Here is a 22,960-nt window from a genome sequence, read left to right as displayed (position 1 = left end):
CATGACTTTTATCTCACTCTTTGTCGAGGGCTTACGAAAGGATGAATTCTCCAAAATTACCACAGGTGCGGACAACAACAAAAAGGATGCGGCATAACATGGAACTTTTCTTAGCAGAGAACTGAGACATAGTCCAAAGAGGAGTAGCAATCACATAGCAAACGAGCAGAGGAGCGCCTTCCGCCAAAATCAAACCACACCCCTATCAGAAGGCATGTGGGTTTTCCTTTAGGTTTATTGGTTTCAGTTTTGCATCCGGAAATTTAGCTATCTGCCAGAAGCATCTTTCCAATCTAAGCGACAATGCATCAAGAGATTTGGAAATTATGTCCACGTAAGTTCTTAATTATAGGTGTGAAGTGCACCACATTCATGGATAAAAGGTTACACGCCTCTTTTTCATACTCGACTGATTTGTTACTCTTCCAAAACCAAATGTTATCTAACATAATTGGTTTCCTTTTTAACCAATCGAGTAGAACTACAAGAAGGCTGATTCCTATGGTATAAGGCTATGTAGGCGGGATCAATGTCAAAATCTCGGATGTATTCCAACATTAACCCTTAAATGAGAATTCCGACCCCTTCATAATTAGGTATCATGTGACCTTTGAATTCTTTCAAAATCGTGCGTTAAATCAAGCGTACCAAACTACGTTGGCCTGAATTCTCATATAGCCTGATAAAGGTAGGAAACCCATTTTCAGGGATAGTTGTTGACATCAAATTTTGATCCTCCACGATAGGAGTCAATTAACGGGATTCTTAATTCTAAATGACTTGAAATTATTAGATTTTATAAAAAATTTAAAATAGTTTATAGATTATTTTTAGTTGATCTCATAGCTTTTTCATTATATATATGGTTTACATAATTATGTATATAATTAGTATATTTTATGATTATTCGAAAATCGTCTCAAGAAATATATTTAACAGTTGGTTAGCTAATTTAATTATATGATAGTTTTCATTTTAAATTAGTTATTTCATAACCAATTTAATTATTTTATTTTTTTAACATTAAGAATCTTGTTAATTAATTTTATTAATTCATCGTAGTTAAAATTTTAGTCAATTTCCCTAAACTAAGCTCAATTTGGCTAAAACTAGTGACCCATTTTAGAGATAAAGGTTTGGGCCTCTCTTTATATTTCCACCAGCCCAGTACCAAAAACCCCATCCCAATTCACTATTCCAAGCCCACTCCTCAAATTCACCCAACCTAGATAACCCTTTAGTAATAAAACAAGCCAGCCCAATTTCCCTTTTCCCAACCTGGCCAACTTCCATATCTAAGGAATCCATAAGTGGTGTGCAATTCCCAGAAAACCAACAGTGTGAACGACCCTTTCGTGTTTCCTGTTCTTCTTCCCGATCGAAAAAGCAATATGCGCAAGTCTTGATTCAAATCGCGTCGAAGCAAGGAAGCCCTCCTCGCGTGAACGACACCTGCGCATACAAACAGCACGTTGCGTTCTTTATCTTCTTCCTCGACGTCCTTCTCAACTCGTACAGTTGTTTCAGCAAAGCACCAAGCAAGGCACGTGTTTTCGTCCTTGCAACCTTCAGATGGGGACGCGTGTAACAAGAATGACCATGGATTGGTCCCAGGCGTCGAACTCTTTCTAATCGATTGGAAATTAGGAATCAATTTAGCATATTCATTGAGTTTTTGGGATAAGGTTTGATTTTGAATTTGTGCCTTTGTTCTTAGCCGATTTTACCGTCATCTTTTTCCACAAAAAAATCTACCCTAGTTTTTCGTATAAATAGCCTCTTCGTCCTCAATGTTTGAAGTTGGGGGGAAATTTTTTGTTTTAGCAGATAAAGAGAACATATCAAGCATTTAGTCATAAAATACATTCAATAAAGGGGAAGAAAGAGTGAATTGTCAATAAGAGTCTCATTCCTCCAATTTGATCATCATTGTTCTTCTAAGTTAGTCCGAGTTTGAGTTATTGCTCAGACCTCTGGTTTGTCGTTTCGTTAGTGATTGTGTGGTGGTCATCTCCTGCTCGTCTAGTCCCAGCGACGCTACCCAAAAAAGGTATCGTCTTCCTCTCTATGAAATTCTTCTTGCCTTTTCATCTAAGCTTAAGGAAAAGACATTTCTGGTTTTGGAGAGGGTTCTGTTATATGGATGTTTATGGTTACTTAGTGAGTGGTTCGCTTATGTTATAACACATTATATTTGCTCTCATACGACTCCATTATTTGATTTAGTCGAACTTGTAGATTTTCATCGAATGTTGATGTCTCCGGATTGCTTCTGAGTTTCGTTCATCTTTCCTCTTTCTCGAACCTACTATTTATGTCATGGGGGTCTGTAGTATTCGTATTTGTAGGTGTTGACATCCAAGTTTTACCGACGTTTAACAATTCTTAGGAATTTAAATGGCAGGGTGTTGTATCCGGCATGGTTGTCTATCGTGTTTAATATTGTTATTATGTAAGCTCATATCACCAATAAGGTTAACGTATATGGAAAGGTCACATGTTTGTTCTAATATTTTGGCTTTGTCCATTTTCTCTAATATGTCGTTATTAGTTTACTTCCTTATTCGATATGTTTAAACCATGTTTTGCTTTTCGTCCTATTCCATGTTCGGCCGATGAGCTATTGATATGTTTTAGCATGATACATATGATGTATTAATCGTTTAGTTGTCCTCCAGAGTCAACATGTTATCGAGCTAACTACTTTGAAATTTATGGTGTCCCTGCATTTTTTATTACCTTTTTAAAAAAAAGTTTTGTTTTGTTCTCATTCTTAGGTCTGCTGTGTGATTCCATTTTATCCCTGTTGTTTGATATCAGTGCCTCTTACTGTTCCGCTACATTTAGGATTGCTACGGTTAGTGTTGCTATCCATATAGGCCTAAGCTTTCGAGGTTAAATGATAGAATCGTGTGTGGCATAATCACATTTTACTTCATTATCTATGTTTTATTTCTCTATTTTGGAATCTCTGTTTGCCTTACTTTCTGAAATGATTTGCCCGGTCAATTTCTTTTCATGTCTTCACTTTGCTGGAAGTTTAATAAAAAATTGGATGCCATTTTGCAATTCGAGCTTTCAAAAGTGAAATTGTTGTTTTATAAATGTTTGTGACATTGTACCAAGAAACAAATCTATTTTGGTGTCGTTCATGAATCAAGAATCTGGAATTTTGATTAAAAAAAACCATGTTTATCCATTGTTTTGGCATCCTTTCTATTCTAGCATTTCTTCATAAAAGATATATATATATATATATATATATATAGCGCACGTATTGTAAAGGAGGTTCTTCATCATGTTAATGTGGCATGCCACATGATCACAAAAGGTATTTGTCTATTTTCTTAAGATTTATGCATTTTTCTCTATTTTTACACAATTGTATTGTTAATAATTATTAATTAATGATCAATTATACCTTGCTACAAATAAAAAATTTCAAAGGCTATCATTTTGGCATTTTAAAATTATAGTCATTTCATTCCCCACAATTAATATTTACTTTTCCATAATTAGTGTGCTTATAAATGGAAAAAATGGTTACAGAATTTCAACAAAAAAAAATGCATCCACTTAATTGCAACTCTTTGATGAAAAAGATAATGCAACGTTTCAAAAATTTACTATATAATGAAATATGTCAAAATTCTAACACAATTTCTCTATTTTTCTTTCCGCACTAATTTATTTTTACTGCTATTTGTTCATTTTATATCTCTTCCTTTATTCTTTCTCAATTTAGTATTGCAATATCTTAATTTTTGTCATTATTTTTTTTATCTTAAGCAATGAATTTTAATTTGTATATCTTATGAAGATAATACTCTAATTAGACATTAATTGTTTGCAAGTTATATAGATATTATCTCTTTATTAATTTCTGAGAGGAGTTGAAATATAAAGTGTAAGCAGTTGTTTTACCATTCTTTTGGTTGGTGTACAAATTTTACCAAAAAATTAATACTTTAACTTTTCAACATAAATATTTCTAAAATTTTTATAGTGACATTTCATTATCGATTGTAATTACGTAATAATTAGTTTTCCGTGAATAAAGAAAATGTGATTGTCGTTTAAATTCCTTATAGATTACATAGATATATGATGTTACTAAGAATACGAAGTTATTGACTTTTCGTTATTGATTGAAATTATTACTCATTTAACTGGTTCATTGTAAATTAAAAAAATTTTCCAATGGTCAATTTACTCTTTTCACTGTAGATTATATGAAAATATAATATTATCAGCTATAACATATTTAGAAAGAGAAGATTTATCAACTAAGCAAGATAAGCTTCATTCAAGTGTAATTTTCTTTTTGCAAATCAGTAAATACACTCATGCTCATGATCATCTTCTTTTTATATTTTATTTTTTATAAAACACAATAGTTAAAAAGTAATATGAGAGATATTGCGTGGTGGACGACTAAGAATTCTAAAACTGCTTTACGAAAATATTTGTGAAAGTTTCTTATTTTCTTGTATTTGTTTATGCATTGAAGCAATAAATAGATACTAGGTTGTTATAATTATAGAGAAAAATAATAATTAAACAAGCAACTATATAAAATTAAGTAAATTTGAGATTTTATTTGATACAACTAAAAATAAAATGTCCATTTTTTCTTTTTGTTTATATCATAAAAACTTACAAAAATTATATTCTTTTAATATTTTACCGAATGTGACATTCACTTTTTCTATGTTTGCGGGATGAAATATTCATGACCTTTTAAAATAGAAAAAATTATAAAAAAATAAAAATAAGAAAAGTTATGTATGTGAATATGTANATATATATATATATATATATATATATATATGTACATATATACATATATGTATGTGTTCCCTTTAATTTATTCATCGTGTAGCCATTATCCAAGGCTTTGAACACTTTGTAATGATGTAAGCTCATAAATTTTGTGATTAGCAATGATGAGGTGATCTGTTTGACCACTAATTTGAGCTTATGATATGTTAAAATACTCCCATACAGAATGACTTCACTTGGTCGATGTCTTTTTTGCTTTATGTAGATTCTTGAACTAGGATCTATAGATATTAAAGTTTATTTTGTTTATTTTTTCAGCAGCATATCAAGGTGTCGATTCAAGTAAGTATATATATATATATATGTATATATATATATATATATATATATATATATATATACACACACACACACAGTTGTTTAAGAATATTAACTTATAGCCTGTGCTATTTGTTTCACTGGATCATGCCACAATTTGTTTAAGAATATAAACTTTGGGCACGTTGTTTCTTTCTTTGTTTGCTTATTGTAAACATTTTGAATATATTTTGACATTTTTCCCCATCGATGTCCTTTGCCCCTCAAAACATATATGCTAAGTATTCGTGATTTTTCCCTTTTCATTATTGTTTAAATGTTATTTCATTTATTCACCCTTTGTTATCTTAAAACTTCATTTGGTCACCCTGAAAGAAAATATGCTAATGTACTTTATTTGTTGCCTTGCATGTGACATCCGTTTGAGTTCTCCACGAACTCTTACCTCCTTCTCTTGCATTTCGGAAGAGCCATAAAGGCTCAAAGTTTATTCATCGATTCAAGCTCATGATATTGACAAACGGGTCCCTAATTGGAATAATTTGGAGCAAACCAAGGATTTGAAGATTTTGGTCCAAGAGTCCACACCTATTTTAAATTTTGTATTTTGTTGTTTTTTGGCCTAAGACCTTGGCGTTTTTGAATTGTAACTTTGTTAGAATTTTAGGAAAGGTGAAAAATTTGTTCTAAGGCCAAAAGTGAAATGGGTCCAAATACAGGTCCAGACGGGCAGAAACCGGACTTGGACCCAACCCGACTCTCTCTCTCTCACACACACACTCTTATTTTTAACGCTTGTTTGCTCGATTAACTAATTGCCGTTAGTTTAGGGTTAGAGAGTTCAAATCCACACAAGTCTCTATCTCGTTTTAATGGTTTAAGCTAAACCAACCAAGTCTAAATGGATTTAAATAAAAATAAATAAATTTTATGAGTTTGAAACTCATCTGGATAATAAATTAATTTTTCAAACAAATTCTAAATAATTTTTATCTGAAAATTAAGTTAGAGATTTTCGACAAACATTTTAGTTTTCGGAAAACCACATTAGTGGATATTTTAGGTATCTTAAACACCTTCCTAAATTACTAATAAGAACCCCCGAACCCCTTTCAAAATTCTTTCAAATTGGTTTCCTGTTTCAACCAAATTGGATGAACAATTTTCTGGATTTTTCTCAAAAATTAAGTGGTGACTCTAAAATAAAGTCTAAAACAAATAAAAATATTTTTTATTTAAATAAAGCACTCACCAAAGTAAAACAAGATGAGAACGGTCATACATCCTCTTAAAGCCTACCTAAGAAATCCTCAAAGCTACTCTAGGTACTTGTCTTTTTCATTAACATATATTTACTTAAATCATTATGGTCATTAACTCCTTTAAGATACATTCAACACATAAGGACATTCACATAATGGTGTTGAAGAATACCTAAAGACTCACACACTAACATCTTCAAAAATTAGTCTTGCAATGTCTAGAAAGCGTCCCATTCCACTACCTAACCTTCATAGTACTTCTCCAACACTAGCATGTATCACACGTATTGAGAATAGGCAATAACCGACATAGACCATGTTAGCTAATCATGGAATCCGTAGTGATGAACCTACTCCGATGGAGGTTATTCTACTTGCCAATGGTAGAACCTAAGACACATCCTATGTAGGCACATGGTTAAGGAATAAGAAGGGTTTCTTTATATTCTAGCCTCACCTTTAACTAGAGGTACTCCCTCACCATACTCATTTGATGCTATCCTTTGTTCTCATAGAGTATTTCAACCAAGGAGTATGTGAAGAAGTTCAATATCGAGTTCATAACCATATCACGGAACAACTTACCAAAGTGGTCCCCTAGGGTTGCCTTACAATGGTAAGAGGATAGAATGACTTTCCTAAGGATGATCTAATGTCGCTCAAGCCAACCAACCCTAAGTCCATCATTAACATAAGCAGGATACCATTAAGGCTTTAGACTACAAGGATATAATAACCTTCTTTCTAAAAGGTTCCACATAAATGACCTTCTTTATTATATTCAAGAACATATTCATTTCATACATATACGTTCATGACAAAGGGTGTTCTAACCTACTAAGTCAAGGATTTATATTCATTCATGTATCAAGTAAGGGACATAGGTCTACCTAGACAAGACACACTTCACTTTACATCATCACATATAACATCTCATTCAATAAGCACATAGGCATATCTACATATACTTGCAAATAATCCTTGAAACTTCTATAGGCTTATCACTGTAAATCATCACAAGCCTCATATAAGTCATCAAGAAGCATCATACTTCAATATCAAGTCATTACACATAAGAACTTCCTTATAGCCTACTAGAGACACATATTATCAACTAGGAGAACTCATTCTTAGACCTTACATGTACATATAAGCCTTCAATACATTCCTATTACTCACATAATCAAGTTATAACATGATAATATCATAATACATGAAGTAATGCGGACGGGGACACATAATTCACAAATATAGCACATAATCACCACCACCACAAGTGGACCATTCCAATCATAATCACAATTCAAGACCTATATTACATAATATAAAGAGAGTTCGGGTAGAATACCACCAATCCACTCTGACAACTTCAACCCATAGCCAATTAAACAAACATTATACCCAAAGGCCCTTACTAATAGCCATGATCACCATTTCAATCCAATAATCATAATGTACACTGAATTCAAGGTATTTCAAAATGAATTTATAAATCTAAGACATCCTACACATGATTCTAACATAATTCTTCCATAATTCAATAGCCCAAATCAAACTACACAAGAATTCAACAGTATAGACACATGATCACTTTACTCATAAAAAAGTGAAAACTAGGAGTGCATGATTTGCATGGGTTTATAGAATTTTAGGTTAAAATCATCAAATTAACATCAACTAAATCATAATATAGTGATTCTAAACGTTTTATGCAAGAACCCATCGCTAGATGTTGAATTAGAAGGTATCATGTTTTGAACATTTTTGAAAAATCATTGGAATCGACTCCTTGAAGAAAGAGGTTTCAAGGATGAAGAAGCATACTTTAATTGTGATGAAAAGCTCACAAAATTGATGGAGAAAAACTTGAAAAATCGGTCTTCTTCCTTGGAGCTTCAAAGCTTCTTTAATGGAGGTTTAGGACAGAATAGCGGAGAGGTTTTGTTTTGAGTTGAGGGTTATGTTTGATTGGTGAATTTAGGGGTATAAAAAGAGACAATGACCGTCAATAAGTAATCCCCTAATTAACCAAAAGATCCTTGCACTTATTAGACAATTTAACAAATTCAAATTTGACTTTAAAATGACGCGATCAAAATTGGGAGTTTACTGAGCGTCGCGGAGGCATTTTCAAATCTTTATTCTTGAAAATGTTGAGACAAAATGGTTTGTGACTGACCCGAGTCGTAGTACAAGATTTTTTTCTATTCAGTGCCAGCTACGCAACCCGCAGCCACTTCCAGATATTTGCTGGCGCAACAGCTTGCATGGCCATTTTTGGGTCCTCCTTGGGGACCCTTAGGCTAGTCGCCTGGGTATCGTTATTGGACGTTTCGACCCTCTGCTTTTCCGTCTATGAATAGGAACCATATATACACTATTTTACCCTCAAACCATCCCCAAAAAACTTCACTACGAAACACTACAATTCCCTAGTTCAAGTTCGACTAGTTTACGAACGTCTTGGACGTTCTTTGATGTTTAACCTACAAACTTCACAAAACATTATATACTGCCTCTAAGAACCATTATTAACCTTTTAAGGAGTTTAAAACCTCATTAAAAGAGTTCTAGGATCTTGTTCAACCTAACTCATTTTTTAGGGTGTAACAAGCAACTCTACCCTAGAGAACGCCAACACAATGGTGTAAAAAGCTTGACTAGAATAAAGATGATTCGATTAACTTACTCTAGTCAATACTACTCAACCTAACACATAGACAAGAGAATAATCTATTATCCTTTGTATATTAGGAGTTTAATTACAATTGAAGAACATAAGATACCAATCTCTAACTACAATAAGAAGCTTCAGCATTTCATCTAGTTGGTTGTTGCTATGAGCAGTGTTCTTCCTTGAAGATGGCATTCCCTTTTCAAGCATATGAATTTTTAGAGAAATTCCAAGTTTAGTTTCCAAATCTTGAGTTTGTTTTTTTGGAAAGAGATTATATCAAAATTAACACAAACCCCGTTGGACCGCCCATTGGCTGAGAGCCTGTCTTTCTGGAAAGACGTGCACCTACCACATTAGAGTGGCAGATTTTCTGACAGCTGTATTGACGTCCTTTCACATCACAGTATTTTAGGGACCAATTACCTTACAAAATTATCTTAGTATGTTCTTGATAGGATGTGCTGGCTCTCTCTCCTTTTGAATGTATTAATTAATTTGTTGTTTGTTACGTGGACTAAGTCAACTATAAAGAGTTATTGACAGTTTGAAAAACAACTATGTCCATTCTGAGTGGTGTAGTACAGTGAATCCTCACAAACCTCATGCACGACAACTCTACAGTTGTTCCCCACTATAGATCTGAACGAGAGAACTCCGCCAAGTACTAGGTCCTTGCATAAAAGAGGATCATAAGCACACCTAGAATATATGAGGTTGTTTCCTTCCATTTTATCACAACCTTGTATTCAATGAAAAAAAATTCCTTGTTTGGATTTTGATCCAACCAAATTTTACCTTCTATACATGGGATACTCATATACCCTTCTCCATTAAACATTTCTGATGCAATCTGCAAAATTATCAGATGATACCGATAGTTCCTCACTAGTTTGGTAAAATAATTTTCATTGAGAGAACCATATATCTCGCATTCGGATATTCTTTCCATGTATGACCTACCCAATCTATACTTTTCATCATCTTATGAGAAAAGTATGGAACCAAGTTGTCGTGGTCACTTGTGAGTACTACTACTGTCTCCTTCCTTAAAAGATGTGGCTCCGATGCCTGTCCTACCTCATCCACGAAAATATCATACAAGTTTCGTTGTTCGTGTGCATAAAGAGGAAATGCACTAACATATGTATATATGATAACCTTATATCTTTTAAGCACCCTCAGAAGAGGACACTTATAACCATTATCTTCAACATTACAAAATCGAAGGCAATGAGGAATCACATCGCATAAAGGATGCGTGAGTGCATTCAGCCTAAATATTGCATTCTTCTTCACTTCAACATTCTGCTAACTGACAAGTTTCTCAAGTATATGGCCTGTAGCACTATTTGAAGGTGCACAGCCAAGAACTTGAGCATCTTTCTTCATAATATGCAGTTGGATGATAGCTTCTATAAGAGGTCTTGTTTAACCGGTACCCGGAAACCCATCGATAACATATGGATCCCCCTTTACGAACCCGAGAATATTTTTAACAACACTTGTTTGCTCCTTGTTAAGCATACATGTATTATGAGGTGCCAAAACAACAACTTGTATGTTTCTCATTCTAGATACGACTGATTGAAATAGAATTTATCCATCTAAGATTTATATAACTTCGATGGCTTGATGCAACCTCCACACTCCCATACCGTTGAAAGAAAACTGAGCATTGTAAAGGTTTTTACCTAAATGGTTTTCATAAAATTCCTTATCAAGCTGCTTCTACTCAATGAATATAAGCCTGTGCAAAAGTAGTAGTTCTTACCTTTTATGTATATTAGATGAAAATAAAATTTAAAACAGAAAAGATAATTGATGACATGACTAATTGAACCAGGTTCATAATCCACTAGAAGAGCCAATGCCAAAACTTAGAAAACCTTATCAAAAGGGGCAAAGACTTTTTAAAAGGGGAAAAGAAGTGAAAAAGACTCCTTATAAGGCAAAGAAAGTTTGTTGAATTAAAATAACTATTTCCTTCTTCCTTCTGCATTCTAAAATGTGAAGTCACCTAGTACAAGGTGATGATGTCACTAGCATATGAGGTAGCTAGCTTTGTAAAGATATGATCTCCATCAAAAAGAGATGGCCTTCTCTAGGCTAGCCCTGGGACGAATAGACAAAAAATATGGTCCCCTTCACTTCATGGTTAGGGACTCTATATCATATTTCTACATGTCTTCCTAATACAAGTGACAATAAGATATTAATACTACCCAAAATCAAGTATTATTTTAATCAATTTCTGTACACAAACCTCCATCTTGACTTCTTCAATTGATAGTAAAGTTCTACAATAGGCAACGTAATTTCCTCTAATTAAACCTTCCCCAATAACATAGGGATATTATTTATTCTCTATCATTTCCCTTAAATCTCGTGGAATTCGATCTGATAGAAGATTGTGTATTAATACTTTATATGAATCCCTCAGGGGATTACAACACTCAATGAATCCAACATCTGCTTCTAGCGCTTTCTTCTTTCTATTTTTGTGGAATGGCCTACTTGAAGCTAGGGACCGAGAAAACTTGTCCTCAGCCTAAGCAAAAACTAACCTTTCTATGTTGCCATAACCCACATTGAAATGCACAACTGATGTGTGCAATCCATTCTCTTTGTGCTTACAAGTGAACCATGCAGTTAGTGGCCTACCTAGTTGTAACATTATATCCTCAAAAAGAGTTCTCTAATGAAAAGGAAACCAAGTTGTACATGCGACACTCTACATTGATATTATTCTCCTAGTACACCTCCTCCTACAGTCACACCCTGTAGCCCCAATCTCCACCACCCACAACCCTATCCGCCAATAATATTTGTCTAGATTATATAAAGAAATGCTTTTTAGAACAATTATATTTTTTGCTTTCATACCAAAAACAAGAAAATAAATGATCGTAAACATCTTCCTTCACACTGAACACACCTAAATGGTTTTTCAATATAAGTTCTCCCTTTTAATCCTTAAAGTTGTTATTTAAATATACATACACTTTTTTTGGCTCCCCGAAAGTACAGATTAATAAGCCTAATAATAAAATTTTCTAAACTATTGCAAGTAACCACGTCACAGTATCACAAATAATTTTAAATTTTAAACCCTTGCCCATAGCTACTCACACACAACGTTTCACTCACTTGAAATCAAAACCATAGGATTTAAAGTGAGAAATTTAGCCACAAAAGCAAGTCCCTCTTATCCACAAATGAAAATATTTAAAATCAAGTCCATATCGAAATTCTAAATGCATACATGTACCGTGATTTCATTATAATAGAATTTTCTCTTTACAAAATTATATGACAATGGATATGGAATGCACGTGCAGAGTACGTGCCTAGAGACTAGTAAGAATATAAATAAGAAATAAACTTATTTTCAACTAAACATATTCCTTCACAATGGACACACCAAAATGATTTTTGTAATATATGTAAGTTGTTCTTTTTGATTTACAAGTGTTAAATTAAAAATATATAAACTTTTTTCGACACCCCGATGTATAGATATACAAGCCTAATAATAAACTTTTTCTGAATTATTTCATAGTTCTAAGTGAGAAAAACAAAAATGACATAAAAGTTTTAATTTCTCCCTGGAACTAAAAAGCAACTTTTTGCTCACTCAATCTCAGAACATATAATTGAAAATGAGAATGTTTGTCACACAAGTAAATCTCTCTCGTCCACAAATAAAAATATTGCCAATCAAGTCTACATCAAAATTGTGCCAAATTCCACACAACTTTTAGAATCAGTTGCTCTTGAAATCAAACCATACACATGAGAAAAGATCACACAGTCACAATTGAGTTGAGAAAACTAACAACGCATATGAAATTAAACAAATACGAAGGAAAGATCACCCCTATTTTTGTCTCTAGAAAGAGTGAACAGAGAAAAGAGGTTTAAACTTAATTGGAGATGAGGTAATATGGAATGTAAGTAAGATACATCCATACATAATTATTGTTAACATAATTATGTTAATTAATATATACTCAAATTAAAACTTTAATTAGTAGTTGACAAAACAGGATTATAGTCTCTTCATATTTTAATGAATTTTCTTTGATTATTACTCTTTAAGTGAGATTGAAACATAATTAATGCTACAAACTCTAGTTTAATATAATATAACATATAAATAGGTGTCGATTGACATATATAATTCTATGAAATGGAAGTCAGTCTAGATTTTTCGCTCTAACTTGATTAGTTTAATAACTTATTAGCTAGCTTACTTTTCAGCCACCATATTGCCTTCCCTAAAGCCAATGTTAGAAGGTATATAGAAAAAATGATAATAATTGTAAATAATATCTTACAATCCTTAACAAAAGAATCAAAATAGGATTTATAATTTACAAATGTGTTCTATGAGAGGTTGATGAAGTCGTTGATTATATGTCCAACGAATTATCACACCAACCAAAATTATTAGAAAAGTCACGCTTCAACTAATTGAGAGCTTCTCAAAAGCTCATAATCTTTATGCAAATAACTTTCTTGCTATTTATTTGTGTCCCCAACTTTTTTTTATTATTTAACAGATGTTTGGTCATAGATTTTAATACTATTTTACTTTACTTGTTATTTAAGCAATTCAAGTTGAAGAAGAAGTTGCATTTGGTAATACTTTTCTTCAAAGAAAATAAGAGAGTATGTTATATTCTAGGTGTTTTGATGATCCTTACAAATGCAGAGACCTATTTCCTGGCAGAGTGCTCTAGTTGAGATTCAAATGGGGTATGTACTGCATAAATAGGAAGATTGAATGAGATTTTCTATTTCGGTGTCTCCCTAATGCAGGGACTCGGTCCCTAGAATAGTTCTATCCATCAGATGCATAATGGGATACAACTGTAAAGTTGTTCAGAGTACTCAATTGTTTGTGAGGTGCCAACTTACTAACCAATAAGAATAAATGAAGGTGTTTTTCCAACTGGAACTCCCAAAGAAAATTTCAAGGGACCTATTCCCTAAAAGACTGTGATTTGAAAAAGTGACAAGAGAGCCGTCAAAAAAGCTGCCACATTCTATATGGTAGGTGATCAACACGCTTTCCGCCAAAAAGGTTGTCTCAAGGAGCTTGTGCGTATTTTAGGTAGTCTTTTAACCAAAGTTACAAACCCATGTTTTTGTAAAAGAAGTGTTGGATTTCATAAAATTCAAAATCTCAAACAAAGAAGCCATCTTTAAGGAAGAACATTGCTCATGCTCAACAAAGGGACCAGATGAAGTGCTGAAGTGTCTTTGTTGTATTTTAAACTTTGTTTCTTGTATGATTTCATTTTAAACCTATTCATATGATATAATAGATCTTTTTTTTGTTCTACCAAAAGTCTAAGTTAGTTAAGGTCATCAGATTTAGTGGTCAACATTTATTCTGCTTAGTCAGAATTCTAAGTCATCCAGTGGTAGGTTGTTCAGTGGGCAAAAGGGTTGTTGCTTGGTAAAAATTCAAAGTGATATAGGTGGGATGCTTTATTGGCAACATGGTTGTTTCTTAGAAGAATTCTAAGATATCTAGATGTGGTAGCTTAGTAGGCAATAGTGTTATTTCATAGTTGCTCTCTTTGTAGTAAAAGTAACTATATCGAGGGGGAAGGGAATTAGATGTAACTTCCTACGTTTCAAGAAGTTGTAAGATGAATCATTGAGTCATTTGAGTGAATTGGAGTTTGGATTAAAATTCTTGTGAGGACAGGTCATGGATTTCACTGCCATTGAGCAACAGGGTTTACAAGTAAAATCATCTTGCAAATTTTACTTTCTGCCATTTACTTTTTGCATCCATTTTAGTTATTGTTCTTGCTGAATCAAGGGTCCTAGTCCTTTACGTATACTGGATGCATACTACCGCTTGTGCTTACAGTATTGTTCTTACCATGTCAAGGGAGCTGGTCAGAGCTTGGTCTCTCTATCTGGTTAAAACCAAGAGAGGGATTGGTTCGAGGAATTGCAACTCTACTAAGCCTTGATTGTCATTAAATTCTTACCAAGGACTTGAATAATGGATATTTAACTCCAGATGTTCCTATGTATAGAAAACAGTACGATAAAGAACGCAACAAGAAGAAGAGTTCACTAGTGCTAAAGGTATCTCAAAATGATACATCCGAAGATGAAGAGGAGATGACTTATTTGACTAAAAGGTTTCAAAAAAATTTCATAAACATGTAGGGTGTCAAAACAAGGGAAACTCAAACAAAATAAAAAATGAAAACAACCTCTTCAAAAGGGTGGAAAGCCAGGGCTCTTTAGGAGAGAATCTGAAAGCCATAAGCATGAATGTCAATATCTCAACGAAAAGAGAAGGGACCAGATCCCTGATCGTGCTAAGGGAAAGGCTAATGTTTATAGGGTGGTAAAGAAAGTCATTACAATATCTTAAAACACCTCTAATGATTCTAAAGACGAGATACATAGAAAATATGATAGTTTCATTCTCAAAGACAAAGACAAAAATCGGATCCGATTAATGAAGTGGATCGGCAGAAAGATGCAAAAAGGCACAAATCAGTTTCTCTCTAACTGTCACAAAGTGGCATACCTAAAATAAATGAGAACATGGGCTAACTCACTCAAATATTTCAAAAAAACATGAAAAAATGTGGAGCTCTCATGAAGAAGTAAATCTCGACAAGGCTAAAAACTCAAATTATGTGTGTTTCAAGTGTGGTAAACCAGTCCACTTCATTAGAGACTGCCCCATGCATAAGGTTGAACACAAGAAATGTGTCAAGTCTGTATGAGACAAAAGCAAAAGCAAGGACCAAGTCCGTAACAAGTCGAGCAGAAGAAAAACTGTTGATCATGTTAAGAAAAAGGCTCGTGTTTTTTGGGGTAATTCCTCAAGTGACTCAGAAGAATCAGAACATCCTGAAGATGCATCCATGTTTGTAGTCCAACATGATGAACATGTGTTTGATGCTTTTCTTTGATTTCATGGTAAATTAAGATGATGAATATTTTAATGAAAAGGTAACCTTATCTGACTTAAACCAAAATGTGAATGCCTTTTCCATTAGAAAATTGAGAAATCTAGTTGTTGTACTAATTTATTAAATCATTCATCTAACCACTGAGAAGGATATATTGAACAACATCTTAGATATATTTTATGACAAAAATATTGTTATGGTTACTAAAATATCTTATATTGAAAAAAAAAATGGTTCTAATAGATGAATATCTACAACTGAAGGAAAACATAAAAATGATGACTATAACTATTTCTAAAGGAAATAATGATTGCGGCATCTTCCAGCTAGAGCTTGAAATAAGATGCCTAGTTCTGAAACGAAGATGAACTTGTCTCTATTAAAAAAATCTTTTGTTTGAAAGTGACCTGGTCCATGTAAAAGATGAACTGAGCAAATCCCTCAAATGGACCACTTACTCTAACGTTCTTACAAATATAATCAGTCAGGGTAATAACATTAAAAGAGGGTTGGGTTGTAAGAAGATAGATTTTCCATACATTCCTTACAACAAAAATATTTGAAACACTTTGAAAATCCAAGACGAATCTTAAAGAATAACACAGGTTCCATGAGGTATAAACACTGTTTTAACGCCTATTCTAATGAAAATAAGTCATTTAGGAAGTTTAGGAACCAAAACGTACATGACGTACGGAAACTAGTTCTAGAAGGTACTAGCGTGCCTAAGCTTATTTGACGAGCTTTTAAAACTTGAAAATCTATGAATATTGTTTAATGAGTGGAGAATAGGTATTAAGAATATTCATGGTCGAAACTTCAGGGTAAGACTTCCCAAGTACTAACAAAGAGCCCTTTAAGAGGACCCTAGAACGTAGGAGGCAACACTGTCTGGGAAGTGTGCAACCACGAGATTCAAAGGACGGCTCATGTGTGGATTGATGGGGCATAGTTCCCAACCATTTCCCAACACTTAAACAAAGCTGGAGCCGTCACCCGCATAATGATTTGATCAAAACTACAGTTGTGCAGCAGGGAGGGAGGCCTGGCCGTCGATGGACCAATGATCCGTCGGTCGTGGTCTCGTCGATGGGCCTGCAAATTTTCCTGCACGTTTTAAGTTAGTTTCATTTAATAAGTTATGGGTTTAAGGGAGCCTAATTAAGTTTATTAATCCCCCATTAAAGGCCCCAACCCTTATTAGATTAAACATAACTCACAAAACAAATTCTCTTCCTTCTCTCTTCTTTCTCTTTCTCTTTGCAAGACGCCATTAAAGACATGCTAGGGGAGGTATTTGGGGTTTGTAAAGGGACGAATTCACCATCAAATCTTCATCAAACATTGAGGTATGGGATCTAATTCACCTTTCATACCTTTTTCCTCAAAGGGTTCCTTCAAAGTATTTTGAAAAGTGGGATTTTCGTGTGGGTTCTTCTTAATCTCGAAAATTAAGTTATGAATTGGTTTGTTTATGTTCTTTATTGGATAATTTGAGTAGCTTAACATACATTCTAACTAAATTATTCTATACCTTGATGGTTTGATTTAGTTTGTAGATGATGATCCTTAACCCTTAACTAGGTTTGATATTGATGTGAATTAGGTTGAATTTGTTCAATTGATTTGGTTATTAGTTAATTTATACAAATTGATGTTATTACATTGATCATGAAAAATTTGAGTGAATTGTAGTCTTTGATGCTAGTTCTTGGGAAGATGATCTATGTTAGAAAGTGAATTGACCTAAGTATCTTATCTTAAGCTATGATCTAGTATTGAATTGTGATGTAGTGATTCTCCTAACCTTGTATGATGTTGTATACCCAATATTGGGTTGATCTAAGGGTTTTTGGTAAGACCATGATGATGTTAAATTGAAACGTCTTGACTATGTTGTGAGGTTGATTAAGGTGTATATGTTATAAGGATGGTGATGACAATCAATGTTCTTTATTATGATATGAAATGCTAATGAGTTAACCTCACTTATATGAATTGTAATAAAAGGATTTATACTCATGCAATTCTTATTGAGCTATGATGATGATTATACAAGAGTTAAACCCTATGACCTAAACTAAGCTATGATTGATAATTAACAACTTAAAGACATATCAAAAAGGGACTCTAGCTTCAAAACCGAGTGAAGTAGAGTGAGGACTGTCCCTTCCCACATAGGGAAGGTAGGAGCACTAAATTACCCTTGATATTGGAGAGTACAACGCATGTAGCATAAAGAGGGTCCCAACTATATCTCCTAGTTCTTGAACTTTGTTGCCCCCATAGGAATACTAGATAGTGTTTCCACGTACTTGCTTTGTTTTATGTTTTGGGTACTACCTTAGGGTTTTATGACACCATTTTCCACACTATCTCATGTGATGTATGTTAGTTAGGGTAATATGTTCCCAAAAGGTAAAATGAATTATAGTATTGAACTCTAACTAGGATAACCTAAGCGGTCTAGCTTAGTCTAGGTAGAGGTATGGGACTCTACCTAAGCATTGCACTAGTTAGTCTTGAGGGGAGTCTTAGGAGGATGTTCTTATGTATGTTTATGCTTATAATGATATATGATACGTATATGATGAACTTGCACATTGTTGATACTATATGTTGGTTAGTTCACTTATTAATATGTGTTGGCTTATGTTGTTAAAGTAAGATGAAATGCATATCTAAATGTCATGTTATGTGAAGTAGGGTGTTAGTCATGGTTCTTATTGGGTACATGATTGAGTAAGGTTATTGGGCTTTGCTTGATCGTTGCACTTGTTGTCTTGATGGGGGTTCATGGGTAATTGTGTTGCTTTGTTATAGTGAAATGTACTGTTATTCATGCTTATCGCTAATATGACTTGAACATAGAGTTACTTGAGTATGTATCTACTTATATGGTATGAATGGTTGATTTGACTTGACTTGATGTTATAGGAATGTGAGGAACATGTCTATGACTTAATAAATGTGAAATATTGATTAGTATGGTCTTGTTGAATATGCATTAATGTTTTAAATGAAAAATGCATACTTATTGAAATGTCCTTTTCCAAGCATGTTGGACAAGTATATGTGCATATGGTCTCATACTTAGTACAAGTGGTGTACTAACCCCATTTCTTCCTATTTCTACAACATTTTATGTTCCGGCAGTTGAAGTCTGATTCGAGACAACTTGAAGAATACTTAGAGATTCTCTACCATCTAAGTGGGTAGATCCTCCGTTTCCAAGGTCGACGCCAGTATCGAGCTTAAGACTCTTTTGTTTTATCTCCTTTCATTTGAGTACGGATTGATAAAGCCTAGACATGTCTCTATTGACATTGATGTAGGGCTATGCCCAAATTTCTATGACTTCTTAGATGGTATGAGATGAGACAATCTTTAAGACTATTTTCTATCTTATATATATATGAGCAATAAAAGTAGAAGGTTATGTAACCTTTCTATACAAAGGGTCTATGCATACTCATATATACATTATGTGTATGTAGAGGTCTATGCAAACCTCCTCGTAGAAGTAATGAAAAGTTTTAAATTTCTGCTAAATTCGACTTACGAAAGTGATGATGTAAGCTAAAAGGATAGTCTTAGTCCTCAAAGATGATGACAACGGTGGTTACGTCTAAGGGGTAAACCTGGATGTGTTAAACTTGGCATCAGAGCATAAGGTTGAATTATCTTAGAGTCAATGTCTCTCTCAACCACGTCTATGTAAGTTCATGTTCATAATATTGAAGCGCGCCACACTTATGGATAGGAACCTAAATGATTCCTAGGAAACTTTCATTTTCTTGAAAATCTTATATCGTGCAATTAGAGTATACCTATGTTGTGATTTTGCATTTAATCCCATTGTTGTTATTACAACAAGAATGGACACTCGAAGGAATTTGGCACGAAGAATTAAAGAGGAAATTGCCAATGCGGGAACTCCTCTCCATGGTGATCAAGTTCCTCCACATGAAGAAGATGCTAATATGGAACAAGGTCCGGTCAATCCTCCACCCTTGACGGATGGACATATAAGGATTGCACTCATCTAGTTTGCTCAAGACGCCACTGCTCAACCCCAAGCTATGACGGCCCAAGCACACCGAGAGGTTGTACCCCATTCTCACAAACAAGTTACTACTTTGGCTTCCCGTCTAAGGTACTTCACTCGAATGAACCCTCCTACCTTCTACGGGTGTAAGGTTGAGGAAGAGCAACAAGAATTCATCAATAAAGTGTATAAGATACTTTTGTCTATGGGGTTGTCCATAAGTGAAAAGGTCGAGTTGGCCACATATCAACTCAAGGATGTGTCTCAAGAATGGTTTATACAATGAAGGGATAAAAGGCCATTGAGGGGCGGTCCAGTGACTTGGGAGATTTTCAAGAAGACTTTTCTATATTGGTTCTTTCCTAGGGAGATGATTTATCAACCTTGTCCAGGAAGGTATGTCAAAATATGCTCCTTCTTTGGTTTCCGATCCTAGAGATGAAATGAGTAATTTTGTGACGGGGGTGTCGGATGATTCGCAAGAGGAGTGTCATTCGCCTATGCTACATGACAACATGAACATTTCTCATCTTATGGTGCATTGCAAGCATGTGGAAGAGGCAATGTCTAAGATAAAGAGTAGAGATGCTAAGAGAGCAAGATCTTTTGATGGAGGAACTTCAAAGAATAGGCTTGGAATACAACGAGCCTAGGTTTAAGAAGCAGGTTTCAAGTCAACTTCCTTCCAAGTTCCCTAAGGCTAGTGTTGATAGGGTGTCTAATCCTATGTTTTGGAAGGAAAAAGGGTACTAATTCACCAACCGATATGCCAACTTGTGGAAAGTGTGGCAAGAAGCACTATGGTGATTTTCTTAAGTGGACGAACAATTCTTTTAGTTGTGGTAAGAGCGGGCACAAGGTTAGGGATTGCCCTAATGTGATTGATCAATACAAGGGTAGTGGTAAATCTCAAGAAAGTGGTTGAAATGAGGCTCCAAAGAAGAACCGCTTATATGCTCTTCGATATAGGGGTGAGCAAGAGACTTCTCCCGATGTGGTGACCGGTATGTTGAAGTCTTCTCGATTGATTTATATGACTTAATTTATCCTGGTGCTACTTTATCATTTGTCACTCCTCTCGTAGCCAAAAATTTTGATATTTTCTCGATATTTTGCATGAACCTGTTACAGTGTATACCCTGGTGGGTGAGTCGGTTGTTGCAAAAAGGGCGTATAGAAGTTGTCATATAATGTTGACCAATAGAGTTTCTTATGTTGAACTAGTAGAACTCGATATGGTCAATTTTTATATTCTATTGGGTATGGATTGGATGCATGCTTGATTTGATTCTATTGATTGTAGGACAAGGGTAGTGGAGTTTAACTTTCCAAATGAACTCGTTATACACTGGAAGGGGAGAAACTCTATTGCTAGAGGTCGTATCATCTCGTGTCTAAAAGCATGCAAAGTTATCTCAAAAGGTTGTCCATGCCGTATTGTAAGAGTACAAGATCTAGGCTCCGAAATTCCTCCCATTGAGTCGGTCCCCGCAGTGAGTGAATTTTTGGAGGTCTATCCTAATGATCTTCCCGGTATTCCTCCCGAAAGGGAAATTGATTTTGGTATTGATTTGCTACTGGATACAAATCCCATTTCAATTCCTCCTTATCGTATGGCTCCGCCCGAATTTAAAGATTAAAAATCATAACTCAAAGATTTACTACACAAAGGCTTTATAAGGCCTAGTATTTCTCCATGGGGTGCTCCGATTTTGTTTGTGAAGCAGAAGGATGGGTCTTTAAGAATGTGTATTGATTACCGCCACCTCAATAAAGTCACAATCAAGAAAAAATATCCTCCCCCTCGCATTGACGACTAGTTTGATCCAATTCCAAGAGGCAAGCTACTTTTCCAAGATTGACTTTGAGGTCGGGCTATCACCAACTTAGGGTGAGAGGTGAGGATATACCAAATACGGAATTCTTGACTAGATATGGTCATTATGAGTTCTTAGTAATGTCCTCTAGTCTCATTATTGCTCCGGCGGCGTTTATGGACCTAATGAATAGGGTGCTTCAAAATTACCTAGATTCATTTGTCATTGTCTTCATTGATGACATCTTGGTATATCCGAAAAATGAGGGTGAGCATATGAACTATTTGAGGGTTGTGTTGTAAGTACTTAATGAACAATAATCGTTTGCCAAGAATAGCAAATTAGGGTTTTGGTTGAGGTCGGTGACATTTCTTTGTCACATCATCTCTACTGAGGGAGTTGAGGTTGATCCAAGGAAAATGAAGGCGGTGAAAAGTTGGCCTAGACCTTTGACTCAAACGGATATTAGAAGTTTCTTGGGTTTAGTGGGTTGTTATCGGATGTTTGTGGAGGGTTTTGTTTCCATTACATCTCCCTTGACTACCTTGACCCAAAAATGTATGAAATTCGAGTGGTTGGAGGCATGTAGAAGTTTTCATCTATTGAAAGTTAGGCTTACTTCCACTCAGGTGTTGACCTTAATGGAGGGTACAAAGGGTTTTGTCATGTATTGTGCTGCATCCCCAGTGGGTTTTGGGTGTGTGCTTATGCAACATGGGAAGGTTATAGCCTATGCATCTAGGAAACTTAAGGTAAATAAGTGAAACTATCAAACTCATGACCTTGAGTTAGAGGTCGTGGTTTTTGCCTTGAAAATACAAAAGCATTACCTGTATGGTGTACATGTTGATGTCTATACAAATCATAAGAGTCTTCGATATGACTTTACCCAAAAGGAGTTGAAGGATATTCCTCACAATGTAATGTTGATACTTATGTGTGGTATTTGAAGTTTTAAATTTCCTTGTGTAAGTGATATGATTGAGGTTTTTATGTATTCTTGTTGGTTGAGCTCCTAGTCTTGAGTCTATTACTTCCTTCTAAAGATTTTTAGTGTCATTCGGGGAAGAATGTTTCTAAGGGGGGCGGGGGGGGGGGGG

General features: G+C 34.6%; 1 long non-coding RNA gene and 1 pseudogene across 1 annotated transcript; one reads left to right on the top strand and one right to left on the bottom strand.

Annotated features, from left to right (window-relative positions):
* The window catches only part of LOC107003792, a 52,830-nt pseudogene extending 39,524 nt beyond the window's left edge, over positions 1-13,306 (bottom strand).
* On the top strand, positions 1,266-5,852 carry LOC107003076. The gene is made up of 2 exons (XR_001454598.2): positions 1,266-2,050; positions 5,101-5,852. It is a non-coding gene; the product is annotated as an uncharacterized LOC107003076 (long non-coding RNA).
* Positions 13,307-22,960: the final 9,654 nt, after the last annotated feature.

Source organism: Solanum pennellii, chromosome 11 (assembly GCF_001406875.1).
Source record: "Solanum pennellii chromosome 11, SPENNV200".
In the NCBI taxonomy this organism is placed as follows: Eukaryota; Viridiplantae; Streptophyta; class Magnoliopsida; order Solanales; family Solanaceae; genus Solanum; species Solanum pennellii.
This window is presented reverse-complemented; position numbering and strand designations above follow the sequence as displayed.